General features: G+C 34.1%; 1 protein-coding gene across 3 annotated transcripts in view; it reads left to right on the forward strand.

Moving 5' to 3' along the window:
• Positions 1-26,122, forward strand: part of Grid2 (glutamate ionotropic receptor delta type subunit 2) — a 1,404,794-nt gene that overhangs the window by 470,023 nt on the left and 908,649 nt on the right. The window lies entirely within an intron of this gene.

Here is a 26,122-nt window from a genome sequence, read left to right on the forward strand (position 1 = left end):
AGATTATAAAAACAATGATGTATTCTGCCATATAATATCAGAATACAACTTTCATTAACACCAACACTTATTTCATCAAATAATCTTAAGTATTAGTAACCTATCAAGCTAACTGTGGCAAGATCTTCTAAATTTTGTGATTGCATACTGAATTTGATTAAATTTAACAAATACTATCATTTCATTTTCCTTGAAATAACAAGCTCACTCTGTTCATTTGGTGAAAAATGGCTATTAGAAACTGAAGTCTAAATTGCCATTTTTTACACAAATCACTATTTCAAGTAGAGATGGGTTTGGTTTAAAAAATGGTTTAGTTAGCATCTCAAAGCATTGCACAAGTGCTTTGTGTAGACTTGATTTTGGCACTGAATATTAAAAAAGGTGTACTCAAGGGTTAAAATTTAATAAAATTTACATCTTTATGTACTGCTTTACCAAGTGTTTCCCAAGTGAGACTGGATTTATAAATGTGTTTATCTATTGTTTATTTATTAACAGTGAACTTATGGCCATTGATCCCTAACTGGTACAGTCCAAGGTCAATGCCTGGGTTAAGACTAATATACCCACAGTTTTACATACCATTGCTTTAATAATACCAGTGCACACATTGACAGAGTGAAAGTGGAAATAATGTCTCAGACATTATAAAAACAGTTTTAACCCCTGCACCCCCTGAGAAGTCTAGAGTGCTCCCAGGAACCTCGTACCATGCTGGACTTGAATCTACCTATATACAGACATTTTGATGGCTTTTTAAAAATGCTATATTTAAAACTTCTTTTCATTCTCGTGATTTTGTTTTTGATTGTTTTTTCTCATGTTCATGCAGAACCAAAGCAGTAGCCCTGCAATCATCCCCTGATATTACTTCTCTAGCTCTCTAAGATACAGCATTAAACTGAGTTTTAAGTGGCTCATTCATTCAACAAATATTTATTGAGAGATTACTATGTTTTGGGCATTGTTTTATAAAGTAGAAAGTCTGTTTTTGAAAACATTATTGCCAACTTGAGGATAGGAATTCTTTCTTTTTTATTTTTGCATAAGTAGATAGGATATCTGAGAAAAATTGAACATATCATGCTACTGTCTGCCACCAATGCTCAACCTTCCATCCAGTCCTATTTATAATCCCTATAAGTGCATTGAATATTAGGTTCACACTTAGTAGTAATCACTCAAATTAAAGGGATTTTATTGTTGCTGTGTTTGGCTTTTATTAAAGATAGTCATATTGACTCTTAGCTCTCTTTACAGTTTTTCAACAAACTTCATCCTTTGGTTTTCAACATATATTTGGATTATAAGATTTGTTGTAGCATGTAGAAACTGAAAGGATTAATTTTTTGCACTATTAGTTTACCACAGATTTAAAACAATGAACAGTCTCTTCTTTCATACCATTATACCTCCTCTTTCTGAACCTGGATCCATTCTTCCAAGTTGAACTTCAGTTCTACCCCCTACCTCAGATGTACCTCTGTTCTGTACCTCCTTTTCTATCACTAGAGAAATCCATCACTATTTAAAGTGTTGAATTTATTTCCTTTTAAAATCTAGTTACTGACTTCACAGCCATCTCCTTCTCTACCCTGGCCTTCATTCTCTGAGGTGATGCCTATAGCTTTCTTTTGTTCTTACTGTTTGAGCCTTCAGACCTGGCTTTTAGCTGCATAACAGGCCTCCCTCTGTGGTTTAGATTCATACAATCTTGTTCTTCTATGCGCTTGTCCTTGTTCCTGTTTCATCAAACCAACCTGCCCCCCAATTCTTCTTCCTACATATACCCCTTCCTGGGAAGATTAGGTTACATGAATTCTATATTTAGCCTTCTGCTTAGATTGTTTATTGGTTTAAATTCTTCATACAACTATACACATTGAAGTACTTGAAATAAGGCTAACTTCCTTATATTGTATGACTGAAGTGTATTCCATCATCACAATGACACAAGTGGTAAGCACACTACAAGTTCCATTTACAAACAAGGAAACTCCATCATAGAAAGTTTTCCATATTCCCACTGATGAGCCCTGGATATCAAGCAGTTGATGTGTCTTTGAAGCCAGTACTCTTTATTGTATGATGTCACTTTGCACCAACCATCCCAAAGTATCTTCAGAGATACTGTCTCTTTTTAAACAATTAAAATGTCAAGATACCTGTTCTTCAATTTCTTCATTACTATTCTACTTTCTCTATAACCTATCAATCAATGGCTATTTGGAGGAATGAAATATTTTTCTGAATTTATGAAAAATCTTATTTCTTGGCTCAGAGCTAAGATTTTGTACATTGGCAGGGTTGTACATAGATAACCTCCTCATTGCCTAAGGATGCTAAGGCTGCTGCCTTCCTTGGAAGCTTACATGAAATTTTACCAGAGTATCATGTAGATATAACTATCTCAAATTCTGCAGAATCTAAACTTTTGATATTTCTGCTCCTAGAATTTCCCCATGGCTCAATCATTCACACAAGCTCATAGAATGGCATGAACATCTTGCTCCTCATTTTCTTTTCTTTTTATTTTTTTCCTAAGCTATTTTTATACCTTTGAGTAATAAAACTACACTTTCTTAAATACTGAAATACCTGTTTTCAGTAACATAAGAAGATATAACCTACTTCAGATCTCTGATTTTAATATAATCTTATTCTTACAAAGCTAATTGACAAGTTTGTTCATATGAAATTTATAAGCTATATCTTTTCCCATATTTTGTTCAGTGTCGTGAATAGAGTAAGTTCCCAAGGAATGTTCAGTTTGTGGAATGAAATAAAATAAAATGCTAAGTTTCAATTTAGGGGCTACTCAAATAAGGGAACTATGGTTCAATTACTTTTTAAAAATTAAAACACACTAATATACAGCTAGATAATTATCTAGATTTTCCTACCAGAAGGATAGCTTTGTGTGCATCAGCACATCAGTGGATATGTAACAAATATATGCCTTAGAAAAACTCTTACTCTCTCCATGTCAGTGGCCAAAGAACAAGGTGATATGTGACCAGACCTCATCATTTCCTACTTATCATACTAGATTTTGCTGGAATCTGTTCTCTTGAAATAATTTGCAACCATATTGTGTCTGAATGTGGAAATAATAATGTACTACTTTGCATCTCTTCCAAAATCTGCACTGATGTAGAATAAATATTAGCTTGAAATTAGCCCTTGCATAAGTGTTTATATCACAGAAATCCACAAACACTTCAAAGCAGAGCTCATCCCTTCACCACCTCCATGATGATCTAGTTGATGAATACCTGCCAGCAATCAGTCTGATTTAGGGCTGACTTAATCTAAAGACATAGGTTAAGATTTCAGTTCTCTCCTGCCTCCCCTTTCTTCTTGGCTTCCTCTATGCATTTCTCTATCCCTCTATCCTTCTTCTCTACCTTATCCTCATTATTGTTTCTATTCCATATGTGTATGGATCTCATTGTTTCTCCATGTGACAAGAGAAATGGAAGAAATAAATGAGGTTGGTACATTACAGTTCCTTGACCCCCAAACCAAAAAGAAAGCTACTCTCCACTTCTATTTTGTAAAATACAAATCAGAAAATTTTCTAGCAAACTGCAATTATATGTATGTCTGCACCTTCACCAATGCTAAGGCAATGCTAATGAGCAATTGGAATGCAGGTCTGAATCATTACCATCTAAAAATATAATGAGGAGAAATACTTGAACTTAGAGTAATAGGAGAATCATTAGATTTGGAGATTTAAGATTATTCTGCAAAAGAACTTGGAATATTGGAAAGAAAGAAACAAAATGTTTTAGCTATGGGAATGTTCTAATATATTAGAAATGGAAAGAAATTAAGAAAACAATTCCATTCACAATAACCTCAAAAGAATAATATATTTATGAAGAAAACTAATTCAGAAAGAGAAAGAGCTCTACAATGAAAACTATAAAATATAAAATAAAATTTAAGAAGACCTTAGGAAATTGAAAGACCTGCCATGTTTATGGATAGGTAGAATTGATATCATTAAATATCCATATTTAATGATTTAATACCAAAAGCATTCTATAGATTCAATGGAGGTCCCATCAAAATACCAATGACATTATTCACAGAAATACCAAAGAACAGTCCTAAAATTTATATGGAAGAATAAACCAGAATATCCAAAGTAATTCTGAGCAATAAGAGCAAGGCATCATACAACCTGATCTCAAATTATATTACAGAGCTATAGTAACAAAAACGGCATGACCGTGAATTCAAAACAGACATAAATACCAATGGAACATAATAGAAGACACAGACAAACCTACATAAAAACAGTCTTCTCTGATCCTTAACAAAGGTGCCAAAGGCATACATTACAGATTAAAAAAAAAAATCTGGGATACTGCTACATCCTTGTTCATAGCAGCACAATTCACAATAGCTAGACTGTGGAACCAACTTAGATGCTCTTCAATAGATGAATGGATTAAAAATGTGACATTTATACACAATGGAGTATTACTCTGCACTAAAAAATGACAAAATCATGGAATTTGCAGGGAAATGTATGGCATTAGAGCAGATTATGCTAAGTGAAGCTAGCCAATCCCTAAAAAACAAATGCCAAATGTCTTCTTTGATATAAGGAGAACAACTAAGAACAGAGCAGGGAGGAAGAGCATGAGAAGAAGATTACCATTAAACAGGGATGAGGTGTGGGAGGGAAAGGGAGAGAGAAGGGAAATTGCATGGAAATGAAAGGAGACCCTCATTGTTATACAAAATTACATATAAGAAGAAGTGAGAGAAAAGAGAAAAAAACAAGGGGAGAAATGAATTACAGTAGATGGGGTAGAGAGAGAAGATGGGAGGGGAGGGAGGATAGTAGAGGATAGGAAAGGCAGCAGAACACATCAGACACTAGTATGGCAATATGCAAAACAGTGGATGTGTAACCGATATGATTCTGCAATCTGTATACAGGGTAAAAATGGGAGTTCATAACCCACTTGAATCAAATGTATGAAATATGATATGTCAAGAACTATGTAATGTTTTGAAAAACCAATAATAAAAATTTAAAAAAAATCTTTTTTAACAAATGGTGGGAAAGACTGGATGTCAAAATGTAGAAGAATGAAACTTGATCCCTACCTCTAACCATACACAACATCAACTCAATGTGGAACAAAGACTTAAAAATTAGAACAGAAACAGTGGAACTACTATAAGAAAACAGGGGCAACACTCCAACACATTACCACAGGCACTGACTTATTTAACAAAACTTCTATAACTCCAGAAATAAAACCCAGAATCAGTAGATGTGATACCATTAAATTAAAATTTTTCTTCACTTCAAATGAAACAACTAAGAGGGAGCCCACATAATGGGAGAAAAATTTTACCATCTACTCTTCCAATAGGAGATGAATAACAAGAATATATGAAGAACTCAAAAAAATTAACAACAACAGCAAAAAAGAAAAAAAAACTAATAACACATTCAGTAATTGGGCTAAAAATTCAAAGAAATGTTTCTCAAAAGAAGAAATACAAATGGCCAAATAAATAAATAAATAAGGGTTAGCATCTTTAGCAATCACAGAGATTTAAATCAAAACTACACTGGGATTTCACCTCACCGTAGTTAAAATGCCAATCATCAAGAATATAAATAACAATAATTGCTGCTGAGGATGTGGAGAAAGAGTTATGCACTGTTGCTGCAACTGCAAATTAATACAACTACTTTGGAAAGCAGTATGGAGATTCCTCAAAAGAATAGGAATGAAAACATCATATTGCCCTGCTCTCCCACTCCTTGGATTTATCCAAAAAGAACTAGAATCAGCATATTATATTGATACATGCACAGCAATATTTATAGCAGTACAATCCAAAATAATCAAGTTAAGAAACCAGCCTCAGTGTTCATCAATAGACTAATGGGTTAAAAACAAATGTTGCATATATATACACATGGAAGTTCTATTCATCCATAAAGAAGGATGAAATTATGCCATTTGTTGGTAAATGGATGGAACTAGGGAACATCATCTAAGTGAAAAAAGACGGACGCAGAAAGTCAGAAGTGTAATGTTTTCTCTTAAATGCAGAAGCTAATGAGAAAAAAGGAATGTTAAAAAGGGTAACTTGCAAAAACAGAAAGGAGATCAGTAAAGTAGAATTGAGGGAACCAAGAGGGAGGAAAAAGGGGAATGAAAGGGAAAAAACTGGAGAAATGTAATTGAACAAATTGTACCAGGTGCATGTACTAATGTACCATAATCCAAATATACCAAATCCAATATACCATAACTCCAAATCATATATAACTATAATTCATAAATTAAAAATAAATAAACAAATACAAGTAAGGGGATCAGGGGAGGGAGGAGATGATGGAAGGAGTAGTACTGGGGACTGATATGGAGACAACTAAATTATGTTCATTTATGAATATGCCAAAATAACCCCACAATTATATACAAATATAATGCACTAAAAATAAATGAAGACCAAATTAAAAAAAAAAAAAGTTTTAGTTGTTGCTGGACACAATACCTTTATTTTATTTATTCATTTTATGTGATGCTGAGGATCGAACCCAGTGCTTCACATATGCCAGACTGCTCTACCCCCGAGCCACAACCCCAGCCCTAAAGAATAAATATTGTTTGATATTAATAATTATTGATTCTTGATTAGGAGTTCTAATATTATTTATCTTTATTTGTTCTACTTGATAATTCATATAATGCATTCATATTATTAACTTTTCAATCATCCTCATTATTTAAGTGTTTTATTTATTATCAACTTGTCAAGAAAATAGGGAGAAAACAGGATGCAACTCATTATAATGTTTTAAAGATGAAAAGTTTTTTAAAAATTTTAGTATAGTGGTAGTAATAGTATTCAATAAATATCGGACTTTGTCAATATTATCAATATTATTATCATCAGTACTCTATACCCAACTAAAAGAACAAAATAACACATTTATTTTGATTAAATGCATAGATATGTGTATGTGTATTTGCATGCATGTAGGCATATATACATATATATATACATATATATATATCACATACATATAGGCATTCATACATGTACATATGTCTGATTATAAATGTGTGTGTTCATATGCTTTTATGTTCTTAGAAGAAATTTTAATTGCTTTACTTTAAGCTTAACAATGATTATGTACAGTGTTTTGGATTTTGACAAACTTACATTTTGCATTACACTGTTATTCAATGTTGTTTAACTATTATAGTGAGTTTTCTTTAGAATCAGAGATAAGCATATGTACTATTTGGTGGCGAAATTGTTTTATATTCTTAATTTTTTTAATATTTGGAGGCAAATTTATCTTATATTCTTAAATTAATCTTTTAAAAACTATCTTCATTATATAATGATTTTTAATATAGTAAAATATGTGAAAATATTAGTTATAACTTGCAAATATTAACATGGGTACAATTATGCCTTTCTAATTCAAATTTCATTTAAAGTTTAACAATTTCTCTCGAATGAGTCTGACCTCACTTTAAAATGGAATTGTTTTAATGTATCATCATGACTCCTTATAAATACACCCGGTATGTTTCTTGTTATGAAACTGCTTTTTATTTTCAAATAAAACCTCAGTTCTTTACTTTAGTGTCAGGACAGAATCATGGAATGACCTGCCGGCATAACCAAACCATTTGGGACTAAAGAACTGCTAGGCAGGGATTTTGTTCTATTGTTTCATGATACTACCTAATTTCTTTATTGAGGTTTAACTACTTGTGCATGGCTTCTCATCCCCTGTAGCTTCTACTCTCAAGCGGATTTCTTTTTTCATGGTGGTAAAGGAGCATTAGCTTTTAATTAACATGTCTATCACCAGTTGTCCTTAATCAAGGGATGCCTTGGCATATCTCACGTGCCCTTTGGGTCATGTGTCTAAAACAGTGATGCTGGTAATACACTTTAAGAACTGGGTGTGGGCAGGGAAGGTGAGAGGATCATAGTAAAATGTATACAAAAGTCTTAGAGTTCCTTATACAGAAACAGAAAGGATAAAAATCTAGGCTCAACCATAATAGAATAAAATGTATAAGAAGATTTAAAAAACAAAATACAACACCAAATCAGCTGAACACCAAGTAACTGGTATCACAGTGTCTAGCTTTTATGGCTGATTTGTGTCCCCTCAGAATTTGTATCTTGTAGGTTTAACCCCCAGCACCTCAGAATATGATAGAATTTGGAAATAGGATGTTTAAAGGGGAAATTGCATTTAAATGAGGCTCTTAGGAAATTCAAATTCAATTCAACCAATGTCTTTATAAAAAGAGAAAATTGAGACATGCAGAGAGACACCAAGGTTGTCCATTCTCAGAAGAAAGACCATGTGAGAACACAGCAAGAAAGTGCCCTTCTGCAAGCCAAAGAGAGAGGCTTCCAACGTACTCAAACTACCAACACCTTGATTTTCAGCTTGAAGCTACCAAAATTTTCTAAAAAAAGTATCTTGTTTAAGCCACAAAACATGTGATGTTTATTATGGCGGCCTGAAGAGACTAATATATTTGGTTTTCACTTTGCAGGGTAGAGAGGGTTATGAGAATGCCTTCTATGTCACCTACTACCACATCACCACCACCCAGCATGCCACTTATCCCAGCACTGGTTTGCAAGCCGGTGATGTAAACTGATAAATAGGGAAAGGAGATGTCTCTAATTTTTCATTAGAATGCATGTGTAAATGTCTTCAGTACTATAATTTACCTGTCAGATGGTAGACTTCAGAAGATACATTATTTCTCAATTCTTGGCTTCATTTGAGTGGACCAGGAGATGGTTATAGTCCATTCTTTGACTCCAGGGTCTGCACCTCTGGGAGCAGCATTTTGCCTGGATTCCTCTCTCTTACTAAAGATCAAAGTTTGAGAACATATGGAAAGCCAATGGAGGGGAAAAGCAGGTAAAAGGCACCACATGCCTAAATTCTGGAGGAAAATACATAGTATAACAAAAGAAGTAATTGTAAATGCTTACACAGTCATGGCTTCTAGTGATCTCTTGTTTTCTCACATTTTCAGTTTCTAGCAACTCCTACCACATTCATCTTCCTATCCTCCAGCGTCACCATTGCTCACTTCATAATCCCTTCTTTCTAGTAGTTTAATAGGCAATCTCCATTGCAGGCTATAAAGAACTTTATGTATTTTGATATCACCAAGCCATTATAATGTCTACCTTACTTTATTCTCTAAAATATGTGATTAGCTTCTAAGATGATATAGATGGTTATTTCAATAGCAGAAAAAAATCAAGACTTCTTTTACAACAATTGAAACTATGTTTTCCTGGGTTCATGGTTTTGTTTTTATTTTTTATTTTTATTTTTTTTTAATAACTGAATATCAATTTATTAAAACAGTTGACTTAGGCATCTGCAATGGTGACTTCGACTTCCACTCCTGGTTCAATACTGATGGAAGTAATCTGTTTAACAATCTCAGAAGGGCTGTGCAAGTCAATGAGTCGCTTGTGTATTCTCATCTGGAAACGATCCCATGTCTTGGAACCTTCACCACAAGGTGTTTTTCTTGTAGTGATCCTCAAAGTCTTCGTAGGCATGCGAACAGGTCCTTTCACTTTGAGATTCTTTTCCTTTGCGCCTCTGATCAAGTCGGCACACACTTTCTCGAGCGACTTCACGTTGCTGCTGGTAAGGGTAATTCTGATTCGATGAATCGCCACAGCGGTGAGTCAGGAGCAGAAGCGGGCAGAGGACTGCTCCTCCGCACCAACGACCGAGTCAGTCGCTAAAAGACCATGGTTTTGTTTTTAAATGGTTGATATTTCCAGAAATCCACTTTATAAGTGGGTTATTGCAATAAGTTTAACTGCAAAGCATAATAAAACAAAGCCACTATAGCATAGATTATATTTTTTCAATTGAGTTCTACTTGAAAAACAGAATTAATAGCATGATATAATAAAATATTATTTAAAAAGAATATATTAATGTTCTCAGAATATGGTGTACTTTTCAAAAATTCATTGTTTATACTTCAAATGAATATTCAACTGATGAGTCCACTATAGACTTGAACTATTAAAAGACATATAAATTTATGACTATCTGGAGAACATTCATTTTTCTAGCAATCTGTATGTATTTCATATGTCTTTTACATAGATTACATAATTATGAGTAAATTCATATACACATTGGAACTACGTATATATACATCAATATAAAAACTTTTTAATTACCTACCTTATATTACAAAATGATTTTCTATTACACACCTGAACAATATTCTTATTTTAAATATTTTATTAATTATAACACTTCTTGCTTTATAAATTTTACTTATTTTTTGGAGCAAGTTGGGCATTTCTCACAAAATCTGGTAAACAATTAATTTTGGTAGTGAGCACAAACAGTATTGTTTGCTATAAATATGGTTTTCTTTGCAGTGTTCACACTTAAACTTGCAAGATTCCAGACATCAATTATCAGTATTTTAGAAACCCAGATTGTGTATCATAGTATCTTGTTCTTCTCTTGCCGTTGAATTTCAGTATTTTTCTTGTGTGTGAGCTAGCCACTTTGGGAAAATATCAAGAAAAGTGAATCTGAATTCCCAACTGATACAAGCAGGTCAGTCATTTTATTAGAATACATCAAACTGCTATAGATGTCAGTGACCAGTTGAAAAGGTTGAAATATGGTTTTGGTGAGTTGAGACCCACAATAACCCAAGAACAAATCACTTTCTTCAGATGATTGGTATGTGTTCAAAACACTATTTGAGCTATTAATTTCTGGAATTCAGAGACTTAAGGGACTCAGTTGTCTTTTGAAAAAAAATTTTTTATATTATGACCTTATTTTTAAGCACCAGTAAGAGGGCATTGCAAATAATCCCTCTAGTAACCATTTCTTTGCTGCAGGTATGTGCATATGCCCACAAAAGCCACAAGATGGGAGAGGAGAAGCAGATGACATGGTAATTCATTAGTAGTCAAATTGACTTTTTTTTGGGGGGGTGGGGGTGCCAGTGATTGAACTCAGGGGGCACTCAACTACTGAGCCATATCCTTAACTCTATTTTGTATTTTATTTAGAGATAGGGTCTCACTGAGTTGCTTAATGCCTTGCTGTTGCTGAGGCTGGCTTTGAACTTGCCATCTTCCTGCCTCAGCCTCTAGAGCCTCTAGGATTATAGGCGTGCACCACTACATTTGGCAAAATTGACTTTTAATTAATATTGCACAAGTATTTTAAATTTGTAGCTTACTTAACTGTCAATGCAATAACAAATAACCTTAGTAATATTGGATCAGGTTTTATGATTTTTTTTAATGCCATGCTACAGTAACCCCATTGTATACTTGTAGATTTCTGGAAGCCCTAAATATTAGCAAGTCAGCCAAAATAGTTTGTATAAAACTTTAGCAATTCAAAAATAAGAATTTTTCTTCTTGATAATCATAGGAATTAATAAATAATACCAGAGTAGTTTAACCATTACAATTTTACCAGAAAATATTTCCACAAGACAAAGGAATGAAGTAAAAGTAAATACAGTTTATTCAAAATGCATAGTAAATGATTAAGAAGGTTCAGTTTAGGGCTGGGGATGTGGCTCAAGCGGTAGCGCGCTCACCTGGCATGAGTGCGGCCCAGGTTTGATCTTCAGCACCAAATACAAACAAAGATGTTGTGTCCGCCAAAAACTAAAAAATAAATATTAAAATTCTCTCTCTCTCTTAAAAAAAAAGGTTCAGTTTATACTTCATTGTAGATATTCCCTATCTATGTTACAGAATCATTTAGAATAATATTTCTAATCTGTAGTTTAATAATATATACTATAACTTTAAATAGATTTTCCTTCTATATAGTTATCTAGTAAATGTGCAAAAAAAAATGTGACTTAGAGGTAAGTACTTAGGTGACATTTAACATACAAAAGGATCATGGATATATCTAAACCTGAGTTAAACAGAATTGTTGTTGCATAGCAGTTAAGACACTCTCGAACTCTCACGTAAGGCAGTAGTATAGACAAAAAAAGTTCAAGTGTATAATTTCATGCTTTCTGTCATAAATTATAGGAATATATGATATTGCTAGATGAGTACTTAGTAAGGTGAAATTACGGTGAGACCTAAGTTCCTTGCTACAAAGAAATGTACCTGTAATTATATTGACTTGGTTATGGTCATTTACAAAACAGCATAGGGAAAAAAATAATATTTTATTTGTAAAGTAATACAGAAAGTCTCCTGAGGTCACCTAAAATTTTTGCAAGGAATTTGTTTCTAAACCCATTTGGAGTCCTTTCATGAAAGAATTTGTAAAAGATGCTATTTATGTAAAATAACTCCATCTGTGCACATGAGAAAAACAGGTCTTTGGTCACATCTTTAAGTTGTATAAGATACTTTTAAATATTCAGTGCAGACACATTGATAAACAAGTAAAAGAATAAATCTTGAATAAGAGAATAATAGTGTGTGTGTGTGTGAGTGAGTGTGTGTGCGTGTGTGTGGCATAAAGAAGGATGAAGATGTGAAAGAAGTGCTTTCTTCATAAAAATCATGCTGAACAAAAATATTTGTCTCTATCTACAAGAGTGTAAATTTGGTCTCTACATTTGGGAATGCTAAAGATCCTATTTATTTATTTATTTTGGCAAATAAATCTGATTCTAATTGTATTTGCCACAGGTTACTAGAAATTCCATCTCATGTACATTTATGAAATCTTTCCCCCTCTTTAGAATATACAAGATCTTAGGAAGGGGGGTTTTCTCTGGTAACTGGAAAATGAGGAGGTTTTAGTGCATCATAGTCATTACTGAGATGTGTTTTGTCTAAGCCCTGTTGCTCTTTTAACAGTGGTAAGTCCCTTTCATCCAGTATGAAATATTGTCTCCAGGAAATTCTTCCAAGTTACACCATGGATGTTCTCTCTCTCTCTCTCTCTCTCTCTCTCTCTCTCTCTCTCTCTCTCTCTCTCTCTCTCTCATCCTCCCCACTACCCCCAATCACCCATAAACCAAGAGACCCTATCCCTCCACTAGTGTAGGTTCTACTGGTGCAGGTTGAATTCTCCAGTTGTGTTGCTCCTCTGAATTGGATAAGCATCTTTCCCTATCCTAGGGAGAAAGAGGGTCCAATTCCTTCTACTCAAAGCAATTACTTCCCACAAAGGCCTTCATGGAGTACTTTATAGTACTTCCCCCATGGATCACAAAAAAAAAAATTGTTATCTTTGCCATGCAGCCTCTCACTCTATCCATCCACCTCTAGGGTGAAAGCGTCCATATTGTATTCATATACCATTTAAAGCACACATATAGAATCTTGTCTTCTAAGGGATTCCAGCTGATGACTTTGGCAAGCAAATTAGAAACTGTGAATAAGGAAGCCCAGATAGAACACAAAACTCTCTGGATGAGCTCAGGAATAAGAAAGTCCTTTGACTCATTATCTCAATGGTAAAAATGACACATATTTATTTCAGTCAATTAACATTCCACATTAGTAATTGCCCAGCAGTGTTTGCATATGTATTTTTTTTTTATTTACAGTAAGTGGAACCTCAATACTACTTTTTAATCCTTTTACATATTTCTTAAAATCTTTTTAAAATTTCTTGACACAGTTGTAACAAAGCTTTTGTAATTTTCTTCAACTCATTTACATTAAATTAAACAATTTTTAAAAAATTAAGCCGAATCTTTTCATCCTTGAAATTTTCGATTTTACAAAGGATTCTTCATTTTTCCTTCTTTTTCTCAGCTGAACACATGCTCCAGCCTGTTGAAGTCTTTCCTCTCCATCTGTCCTGTGTCTTCTATGCCCTTCCTCCTCCTCAAGAAGCATGAACCATTAATAATGTTTCTGCATCTTCCCTGACACTAGTTCCTTTTTTCCAGTTATAGTAAATTGCCTTCCATCCTAAAACTAAAACAACCTAAACCTGCTAGGGGGAGGCACCCTTCCTTCAAATTTAAATCACATATCTCACTCCATTTACTTCAACTTTCTTAAAATATCAGTGTCTCCCACTTTCACCAATTTCTCTTTTAGTGCCCTGCTCCAAAGCATCTGATAGGATTTCCTCATCCTAGAATGCAATGACCTTTCCTAGGTCCTCATCCTTCCTAAACTCTTCCTGGCCCCTGATTCCATTAGCCACTCCCTCTTTCTTGAAGGTACCTCTCCCCTGGGTTTCAGCACCATTACTCCTATAGCTCCTCATAGCAAGGTTTGCTAAGACCACACTGAAATGTTCTGCAGAGCTGTGCTCTTTCACACCTCCTTACCTCTGCCATGCTCTACTTTATGTTTAGAAGGCTCACTCTTTCATTTTATGCCTGGTAAATCCTTACACTTCTGAAAAGTGTCGACTTCATTGTTAATTCTTTTGTGAGCCTCCCTATGCCTTCCCACATGAACTCATCAAGAGAAATCAATCATTCTCTCTGTTCTGCTGAAAGGCTTTGTGCTTTAGTATCCCAGTGTTTGCCTTTTATTCTAATTTGTGTATGTGGTGCTGTCTGCCAGCACAGGAACTCCTCAGATGCAAATCATGACATACAGCACAGGCTGTGGAATCCCACAGGCCAGGGCTGGGGCCTTATTTATCCACTTTTAGCTTAGACACCTTGAACAAATGGTTTAAACTCACTAACCCTCAGGTTTCTTATCTGTAAAGTGACTCTCAAAAAAGTATGGTGAGGACTAGAGCCCTGACGTATGACACAGTAAGTAGCAAAGTGAATCATCAAAGGAACGTCAAATAAATAAAAGATTAAGATAATGAATCTCTGCTGTGGCTACAGACTTACAATAAATCTTGATAAATTCCTATGGAATAGATAGATAAAGGAATGGTGGAGGAGAGCCTTTTTCTGTGTTTGAAAATTATGTACTTTAATTTTTTGTACTTACCTTCTACAATTTTATAAGAAATTCAAATTCATTCCTATAGTTTAGTAAAATAGTATTTACCTATACCTATCATTTATTCATTCTTATTGTTAATTTTTATAGTGCATATTTGACAAGACATTTTATCTCATCTAAATTTTAATTAAATAAAGTAAAAGATCCTCTCTCTCTCTCTCTCTCTCTCTCTCTCTCTCTCTCTCTCTCTCTCTCTCTCAAGCCTACCCTTACTCATACTAGTTATTCATTTAAAAAATCCATACATTTCGATTGCAGCATGTAAATTGAATTAGTTACATCAGGTTTTAGTGAATAAAACTCCTACCCCTCCCACACATACAACTTTATCAGTGGCTAAGATTAAAGTGGGCTGGCCTGAGGTGGGATGATGGCTGCACCATGTCAAAGGACCAGGATTAGTTTTTCCTCCTTTCTCAAATGTGGCTTCACCTCATAGTTTTAAGATCTGCTGGAGCCTCATACCTTATGCTAGCTAGTGAAAAGGACCAAAAGCAAAAAAATCAGCCATCTCCTTGATTTTTGCACACACTAACCAAAAACTGCACATGATAAGCTCATTTCTCATTGTATCTGTTTATTTTTATGGACATTCTTAAGGTCAGAAATGTAGTCTTTGACTTGTCAACACTAACATATAAAAGAAAAAGGCTTAAGAGAGGAAAACCGGTAGTATTTGCCACCACTTAAGTAGCACCAAAATGATTATATTAATATGCTGCATTTCTCTGCTTCCCAGTAGGATGTTTAATTCAATGGAGAATTCTTCACTGCTCCTTACATTGAGGAGAAACCACATAATTGCTTCATTCCTCTCTCCCCCTTTGAATTCCATGCTGTAACACCTTGAATAGATCACTCTAGGGGAAGAGATATCTATGGAAAGAGCCACCAAACTATTAGCTTGTTAAAAAAAAAGTATTTATGGTTATGGAATAGAAAGACTCCTACATCCAGAAGCAAATAGCTAATTCTTGAGGTATGTTTAGGGCATCTCAATTTCTGGAGAGAAGTTAAGGGAAAGTTGGGAGGGGGGAGTGTGCCCACAAGTGTGTGTGTGTTTCAAGGATACATTGCCAAGTTATCTTTTAAGGAAGAAAGATGATATGGAATTCAGAAAAAAAATAAAATTAAAAAATATTCTTGAAAATAATCACATAATAGTAAATACTTATAAATAAGGGAAGGAAAAATATGCTTGTAAAGTATTTCCTAAGTACATGTGTTTTCAAAGTCAACTTCAATAATAATGTAAGTGGAAAAAAAATCGAAAAATGAAGATGGAAAGTTTATACATTATGGAATAAGGTGTTTTTTTTTTTCCAACCTCTTTGCCATGATCAAAATGAGTATTTTGCTCAGCTCTTGCTTGGAATGCCTGTTATGGAAAGTAAGTGTTATTTTGTATTTGCTACATCTGGTTTAAAAAGATAAAAATTCAAATATAAATTATACTCACCAAATTAATTTCATTCAATAAAAGCTCTGGCATGTTATTCCCACTTATAAACTGTTCCTTATAAGAAGCCATTTTGGAACTATAACCATATAGAATTAACTGTAAGCTTTTTGGATATCCTAAATCCAGCATTTTGAAAGTACTTCTTACAGCTACTTAGTGACAGAATGACAAATGAATGTCCTATTCACTGTAGTGTAAAAATGACTGACTTAATGAGCTGTGTCCTTCTTGTCAAATAAGTTTTTTTCTCTGTATGACTCTTTACAGATAAAGCAATTCCACGAAACCACAGTGTAAGAAAGAGAAAGCAGTGTATGAATCTCTGTCTTTGCCTTCAAGAATAGCCCTGTACTTCAGATAAAAAATTACTCATTATTCAATACAACTATTTTATTGGTAGTTATAAATATGTTATATATGTATGTATGTGTGTGTGTGTATATATATATATATATATATATATATATATATATACACAAATATATAAATTTTTTTTAGTTCTGGGTGGACAAAATACCTCTATTTTATTTATTTATTTTTATGTGGTGTTGAGGATCAAGCCCAGCGCCTTACACACACTAGGCAGGTGTTCTACTGCTGAGCCACACCCTAGTCCATCAAAATATATTTCGATATTATATAATAATGAACTCAATTGCCTCATGTGACCATTCTGTCCTTATTCCCTTTGGTAGTTTTTGAATCTACAAGTGAAATGTTTTACTTAATTTCAGTCATTCAAAATCTGTTACTAATATTATAATTCTGTTTTACTGAAATAAAACAAAATCCATGTTACAAACACCCAAACCTGAGAAAAGTAGATGAAAGGAAAATGCTCAGTTAATAGGAATGGGAAAATGACCATTTTGTTGGTTATAGAAGATTGTATATTAAGTTTAACACACACTTTTTCAATTATTAATTGATTTTCTTCTAAGCAATATGAATTCTTTTTATCTGGAAGTTTATTTTCTTGGTTGGAAATAAATATAGGCATGAATAGAGTACAATAAATCCATACTATTAACACCTTTTCCTGTGGACATGGAAAAGGTAAACTGTTTTTACTTATCATGCGTGGTTGATGGTTTACATTTTTTAAGGCTACTCCATCCCATGTGATCCTCGTTTAGTAATCTGCACCTTTATTCCTCTGTTGCTGGTTTTATTTGATGGAAGCTGCATCCTTAGAGAAATCCAGGCTCAAAAACTAAGGAACAGATTTTATGTTTCCATTTTCCTTATGATTTTCATCAAATACTTACATGCAATTTTTATGGCCATAATTTCACTCTTCTTTTCCTCTGAATTCCTCTATTTTCTGTCAGGCCACTGTTACCCATACCTTCTCCTTCTTTTCCATCCATCCCTCCCTTACCATTGTGTTTGGCCTTTCCTTCCTCAAAAAGCAATATGTCCTTGTGCAGAATTCTTTTGACTTTATCAACGTCGTCTCTGCCCTCTCAGATATGTACAGAAATGTCTGTATGAATTTTCATTTAAGTTGAATGATTTTGAGAAGCCTGTAAAGAGGAGAGAAAACACACACTGCATATTTTTAATATTTTATATTGTATTTATAATGATATTCCAAATGAACTATAAATAGAAAATAGAAGCAATGCTTATATTCTGTCTACTGTAGTCCTAATACTACAGTAGAAAAATGAAAATAATTCAAATAAATTGCTTTTTTCCCCAAAGAAAACAAAATAGCAAAAAACCAAAACAAACAAACATACAAAAAACACCCAATATGTCCTAAGTTGAATACTTTGCACAGTCCTTACATTATGTCTCTAAATATGTGTCTATTTGAATCAATAGCCTGTAGTGACAAATGCACCTTATGAAAAAAATACAGGGTAAAAATACAAGTAAAAAAGTGTAATTCTCTTGTACACTTTAATGGTATTTTTTCCTAGAATTAATTCTCAAAACATTATTAAAAGATAATAAGTACAAAATATAAATTTACTTTAATTACACTTTAGAGTGTAATGTAGGTTTTTCTGCTGAGTTAAAGGACATCCACAAAGAAGCAAAAGCTTCCAATGAACATTTTACCCAATACATGAGAAGAGTTATCCAAGCAGTCACCTTTATTTCTTCAACATCAGAGCAGAGTATTAGGTTTGTATACTGAGATTATTTACTTCTCACTAGCATTTTGCTATTTTTTAAAAAATGTTGCATTTTGCTATTTTAAAGAATTAGAAAAAAATTTCAAAATGCACCCTTACTGTCTTATCCTCCTCTAGAACTGAAAATTACAACCTGAGATCCGTTATATTCCAATTGTGTTTATAGGTTGGACTTAGAAAAAATTAAACAATTTTAGGAGATAACCATTGTACACAGACAAAAACATTTGGTGAATGACATATTAATTGGCTATTAGATATCTTTACAAAGGGAACAAGGAGATTCATAAGAAACAGAAAATTTCCAGAGATTAAAAAAAAAAAATCCTGTAGATAGTGGCAACCTGCCTTCCTGCCAAGGATACGGTTTCTCATTCTTAACATAGTTGGCAGAGAGCTCCTCATTGTGAGGATCTGTCCTGTATTCTGTGGGATCCTTAGTAGTATTTGTGACTTCTGCACACTAGATGCTAACAGCATCCCTCTACTTGTGAATTGCAAACATGTCTCCCACATTGGCCAAAGTCTCCCCAGAGCAAAATAACCCCCAGTTGAGAACTAATGACAAAATGAATGATGGAAAACTAATCATATTTGGTGCTTTCCAAATATTACCTCATTTATAATTAACCAAAAGGTGACATCATTTATTGAACTACAGTCTGGGGAAGTTAAATTATTTATCTAAAATTATAGACTTAACAAGTGGTAGAACTTAGAACTCAACCTGATAATGTACACCCATCTTCTATATAAAGTTGAAGAGAAGGTGAGAGGTGACAAACATTGTGCCCATGTAACAATTTTGTTAAGGGCCAGCACTGGTCACCTGTCATTTTATTAACATCCATTTTTACAATTCATTGCCTTAAAGATATTGTTCATGTGTAGAATTTAAGTGATTTAATTTTATATCCTACTTTGTCCTCAGAGCTTGGATTGTAGTTGTTAGACTATGATTTGTGAAAGTGCTTGGAAGCCAAGAAAAAGGCAGAGTTTTGCTATTACAATGATAGATTCGATGGCATTTCAAAGTAAACATTGCCCATAAAGGGAGTAAGAGTGTGCAAAACCTGGGAGATCAGCTATAAACCGTCAGCATTTTTTTAACCTTTTCTCCTGAAACTTATCTTTGAAATGTTAACTTGTAAAAATTGCAGTTAAAGGCTGAGAACTTGAAAGTAAGTGGAAAAGTTCATTTATTCATTTATTAATTATTTCTACCAGCTGGTATAATTCATGAAGACATCTCCATGAGGATGAATCCTTTACTTTGTTCCTTTCTCCCTCTTCTAACTGCTATTTCCCCTAAACCTTATATTGTACTTGGAAGATAGTTGATCATATCTAGTATTTATCAAATGTAACACAATGGGAAAGAAAAATAATTTGTCCTTCTTTTTTTTTTGGGGGGGGGAGAAGGTGGTAATCAGGGATTGACCACTGAGCCACATCCCTGGCCCTATTTTGTATTTTATTTAGAGACAGGGTCTTACTGAGTTGCTTAGCATCTCACTGTTGCTGAGGCTGGCTTTGAATTTGGATTCTTCTGCCTCAGCCTCCCAAGCCACTGGGAGTACAGGCATGCACAACTGCTCCTGGCAAGAATTTTTCTTAATGTTTGTGTATGTATGTGTGTGTGTGTGTGTGTGTGTGTGTGTGTGTGTGTATGTGTGTATGAAATATAATAACTTCTTTAAAGACCAATAGATTAGGAAGGTGTGTGGAGTGCAGAGTACATGAGGATGTCAGACATTTAAATACATAATGTATTCAGTTTAAATATAGTTATGAATTTATGAGAGAACCATACATTGTAAGTCTAAGTAAATAAATCTTTTCTTACTTAGCACTCCTATATAGTTCAAGATAACCAAAGCCTAGGCTATTAAAATATGACTCTTGCCAACTTTAATTGAGTAGTATTTATCATTATTACTCACAGCTCCATGATTTTGCTATTGAGGGCAACAAACTATCACAAATGTACCCACTTAAAACAACACCCATTTATGAATTCACCACTCTGTAGCTTAAGAACTCAGAGAAAAAAGTGACTCGTTTCTCTTCTCAGGGTATCCCAAGTTCCAAAACCACAGGTTCTGCCAGGCTGAGTTCTTGTCAGTAAGCTCTGTAAGGGACTGTCATGTTCAAGCTCATTCTTCTTCATGGCAGTAATCCCTTGTGGTTTGAGAATTATATCCGTGTTCTCTTAAAGGCTATCATCTAGAAGCCACTCTCAGATTTTATGGATAATGTACCCTCCTTCATTTGTGGCCCCCTCAGTTTTGACTCAAGTAACAAGATGTAATTTTTTTCTCATGCTTTGGATCTCAGACTTCTGTGACCAGCTGGAAAGGAGGAAAAACAAAACAAACAAACAAAAACCTCTGCTTTTAAAAGGTCACATCATTATGTCAGATACAAACAGATAATCTCCCTATCTTAAAAGCAATCATGCTGTGTAACAACCTGGTCACAGGCTTAAAATTTGTTATGCACACAATCCCTTTGATTATGCAGGACATGTAACATCAATGGGAGGGAGATCTTGGGCCCCCTGAGAATTCTGTCTACCCAAATGACATTTCTCTTTTCCTGTTGTTTACTCCTGTGGTCCTCATTGACTACATTCCACTAAATTAGTCATAGTTGTCATGTACCTGATATGATATTGATCATAATAAATCCCATCTTCATTGTCCCACTGCTTATTTAAAGTTTCTGTCTTCCTTTTAGAGCATGATAATAACAGGACCTGGTTCATCACAACTGCATTCTTGCCACTTAACCCTTTGATTGACTGCACAAAGATGCTCCATAAATATGTGTTGAAGGAGGAAATGAAAATTCCAGAGGGATCATATTATATAAGAAAATTCTAATCATGCTAGTCTTAACAGCTAATCCCTTTTTCATTTGAACTCCATTTTTACCTTCCCAGCTCCTTGCAAATTTGTAAATGGCCACCCCAGTTACGCCTACATTGTCATCCTCCTTTATTCCCATCTCTTTTTTTGTTTTCTATGATCCTTTTTATTTATTTGTTTACTTGCATGTTGTCTGACTTCCACTAGAATATAAGACCTTACTCTCAGAATTTTGCTTGCTAAATACTGGGAAAGTGAATAATGTCCAGGGAGAATATAATTGAATATAATTTTTTCATGGTCCAAAAGATAACATGGACATTTAAAGTTTTACTTGATGTACATAATTTCCTAATATTTTTAAACAATTATTTCAATCTTAGCAAAATTCCAGTCTATAAGCTTCACTCTAATTACACAGTACATTTACCTCACACATTACTTCCCCCATAATCAAGAATGTTTTATGCAAATTAATTACAAACTTAAGGCAGTTATGGTTGAAGTTAATTAGGGATTTAAAATTTTTGTTTGAACAGTAGCTGTGCTCCCAAAGAAAGGAAGGGTAATAGCTACACCAAGAATTTCAGAAATCAAAGTTCTAACTTCAGGCTGTAATTTTATCTCTGTAGCATTCACACTTGGATATTAGCATTAGTTACAAAGTAAAATGTTTTGTTTTTTTGTTTCCAATACTTGTTTTGATATTTCAGCTTAGCTTACTTGGGATGGATCTATGCTTCTCCCCCTATATTTCACGTGGGGAATTCAAAGAAAAAACAGTATGATGCATAACACTATTTGTAAAGCACTTCACTATCCTAGGGATTCCTGTGCCATCAATGTTTTTTTTTTTTTAATATTTATTTTTTAGTTTTTGGCGGACGCAACATCCTCGTTTGTATGTGGTGCTGAGGATCGAACCTGGGCCACACGCATGCCAGGCGAGCGCACTACCACTTGAGCCACATCCCCAGCCCCTGTGCCATCAATGTTTAAAGCATGTTCCCCCATTTCCCTTGTCAAATGGAATATCACATTTTCTGGTCTTTGTAACTTGATAAACTCTCTCCTAGAAAAAAAAAAATCTTAATCAACTCAAATTTAAGTTTGGTGATATTTTTTAAATGTAGTTTTAGGTTTCCCAAAATAAAATAATTTAAATAGTAACTGCATGTTACTAAATTCTTGATTCGTTTTCTTTAAATCCTGAAAGCTCAGTGCTCTAAATACTGTTTTGGTAGAAAATCATTGACAGCTGCAGACTACTGGCTCTTGAGACGGATTGATAAATGCACAACTTTTAGAAATCTCCATTTGTTATTTACCAGTAATTTTCTGCTACTGGCTCAATCTGTCAACACTTACCCGTTTAGTCTATCAACTGATTAATGCTAAATAACTTTCCAAGGCTTTGAACTTAAAATAGTAAATCTTAAACACTCTCTTGGAGTTATGTGTTATGTAGAACCTTTAGTTTTCCTGCTTTACAAAAACTGGTTTAGTTTTTCATTTATCTTTACAATTAGATTTTTATTTGTTTACATTTCTTTCTGACAACACATAATGTTTTGACGGTTTTCTTCCACATTCATCATTTGTCCATGATGAGATAACTGAGTTTTAAATTTTACTCTCTTTATTAAACATCATCTTATACTTTTCTCTCTTTGCCTCCTCACTGTACTTTTCTACGATCTAGCACCTGTGATATTTTAGAATAATCACTTTTTCAGTCTGTCTCCTGCAAAAGCCTATGAAAATCCCCATCCTTTCCTACTAATTTATAAATTTAGGCAACCAGAATGAGAAAACCAAACCTTAATTAATGACAATGGAAAAGTTGCCAATCCAGATTAAATCACAGCTGACTGCTTCCCTACTCTTCAAATGCTCTGCAGACATGATTACAAATTCACATCCGCTTTTAACCAACAGAGTATGTGCAATTTTAGAGGCTTTCTCCATTTAGTGTTACTGGGTATCTTCACTTGCATTATGGTAATTGTGCCATGAAATATATGTTCATTTTATGGTTCTGGTTGTTTGGGGGAAGTACCATTAAAGATTCTAGGTCAAAGGACAGTAGGGTGGATGTTTCCAATGACTTTAATATTGTTAGGTCACTGTGGAAGGAAAATCTTTGAATTAGGTTGACATAGTTATACAAATCATTGTCCACTGGGTGTTATATAACAAACACTGTGATTTCAATTATAGCAGAAAGGACTCATCTTTCAACTCTATAAGTTTTGCCAAAGTTTCAATCTTTCAGTTCAAATCTTTAAAGAATACACATAAGATGGTTAGCATCAAGGTTAGTAAATAGTGCCAAGTATGGTGATACACACCTATAATTCCAGTGACTTGAGAGTCTGCGGCAGTAGGATTGCAACTTTGAGGTCAGCCTCAGCAATTTAGTGAGACCCTCAGTAACTTAGTGAGCCCCTGTCTCAAAATTTAAAAATGAAAAGAATCGGGCATATACTCAGTGGTTAAGCACCCTGGCTTAAATTCTCAGTTCCCAAAACAAACAACCCCTTTTCCCCCCAAAAAATAACTAGTAAATAGAAATAGTTGAGCTTGTAGACTCTTCTCACTTCTCATTAATAAAACAAATAATGCCTAACATGTCCATCCACACATTATTTAAGTTTTATTAGTGTCTGACTCCTGGTGTTTTATAATGACAGGCATAGCTGCCATTTCACATAAACCTAGGTTCACTTGGAACCAAGCAAATGATCAACACATTGAAGATCTTCCTTTTTAAACGTCTGGTGAAAGAAATTTGGATTGTTGACCAAAACTTCTTAGTCACTTCCCATGGGAAAAGAAGTTCTTTTGGAGGACAGTGCTGAATAGCTTGGCATATGCTGACACTTCGTTACAGTCTTTTCAATAGCAGAATCATTTCCAGGCCACCAGACACAGTGAATAATTCCAGAATGTGCTACATGTGGTGTGGCCAAGATGACAGTACTGCCATCTGGAATAATAACAAAATTTCCTCAAAACAGACATCCTTTATGGAAGGATAACTCATGCAGATCATGTGTCAAGGCCTTGATTGTGCTTGACATTTCCCCACTGGACTTTGCAGTCACTAGCAGAAGCCATTTATAGCAACACATTACTATGACACAGAAGAACACCATGAACCACACCTGACAGCCTCTTTTATACTTACAGGTGTTAGGAAGGGTACAGTGTCCATTGGTATATAAGAACAGGTAATGTATTAGGCCTTTCCATCTCATGTGAAAAGGCTGTATTGTTACTTGACATGGAAAAGATAAGAATTCACCAGTGACTGGGATACAACAGACTCCCAAAAAGACCACAGCAATACCTCGTGAAACTAAACAATCTTATCTTAACCTGTGTCATGAAACATGAGTATAGCAGCTTTATAAAGATATCCTGATTTCTTTCCACTTTCAACAGTAATTGTCAAATTAGTCCCCCACCCTTTTTGGATCCTCCAACTTTATTTTCTGTACTCAAATTTGTTTATTTTTTGTCATGTTCACTTTTTTGTTTCTTATCTTTGGTACTGGAGATTGAACCCAGGGGCACTTTACTACTGTGCTATAGTCCCAGTTCTTTTATTTATTTATTTATTTTTTTGAGATAGAGTTTCACTAAGTTGCCCAGGCTGGCCTTGAACTTGAGGTCCTTCTGCCTCAAACAACCAAGTTGCTGGAATGACAGGCATGTTCGACCATGCTCAGCTCACGTTCTCCTTATTAATGAATTAATTACCAGTGACTTTTAAAGATTTTTGCTGTGTTAACACAGGGTTTTCTTTACATTAAATAAATATAGAAAGAATGTATAAATTCTATAAATGAAAAAACACAATTAAATCAAGAATGATAGGTGTGGTTCTCTGACAGGTTGTATTGGTGCCTACCCCATATCATTCTTGCACATTTCCATAGCATCCTTGACTCCACTAATTGGTGTTTAAAAGTTTCTGTCTTTTTTGTGATAATTTTTATAAAGTCCCTTCTCTTTCTTTAGTATAAAAGAAACCATCATAAACTTTAATGCATCATTTGAGGTTCAGAGATGTTATCTAACCAATGGACATTTTGAACATTGCTGAAGCGATAAAATGCAAGGTTTATTTAGTATTTGTTAATTAAAATAAAACAAATAGTAGGATAAAAGAGAATATACAAAAGGAATATGAAGGAAAAATGTAAAGCTTGGTAACACTCTTCTCTCAGCTGTCCATAAGCATACTGCCTTTTCCTTCAAAATATATAATATTTGTGTGAAATTGTGCCTTTGGACACACGTCAGATCCTTACTATCATACTCCCTTCAAGCTGCAGTGGTCTATAAAATTGTGTCTAGATGAAATATGTTGTGATTCTCTTTATCCTTGTTTTCACTCTTTGACCCATTTGATAACAGAACAAAAATGGGACACTGTATTTTTCTGTCTGTTGAAAACTTATATCAAGAGCATATCTATGACACTGATAGTATTGCATATTCAGCTCATGATTTTCTATGTCCAGTGGCAGAGATCTCAGTCATAAGAAAGAATTGGATATTAATCAAATTGTGAAAAGTTCAAAAAGGCATTCAATATATGCAGAAAGTATTAAAGTATTCTACATAAGCATCAAAAGAACATATAATGAAAGAAATTA

Source organism: Urocitellus parryii, chromosome 10 (genome assembly GCF_045843805.1).
Source record: "Urocitellus parryii isolate mUroPar1 chromosome 10, mUroPar1.hap1, whole genome shotgun sequence".
NCBI lineage: Eukaryota > Metazoa > Chordata > Mammalia > Rodentia > Sciuridae > Urocitellus > Urocitellus parryii.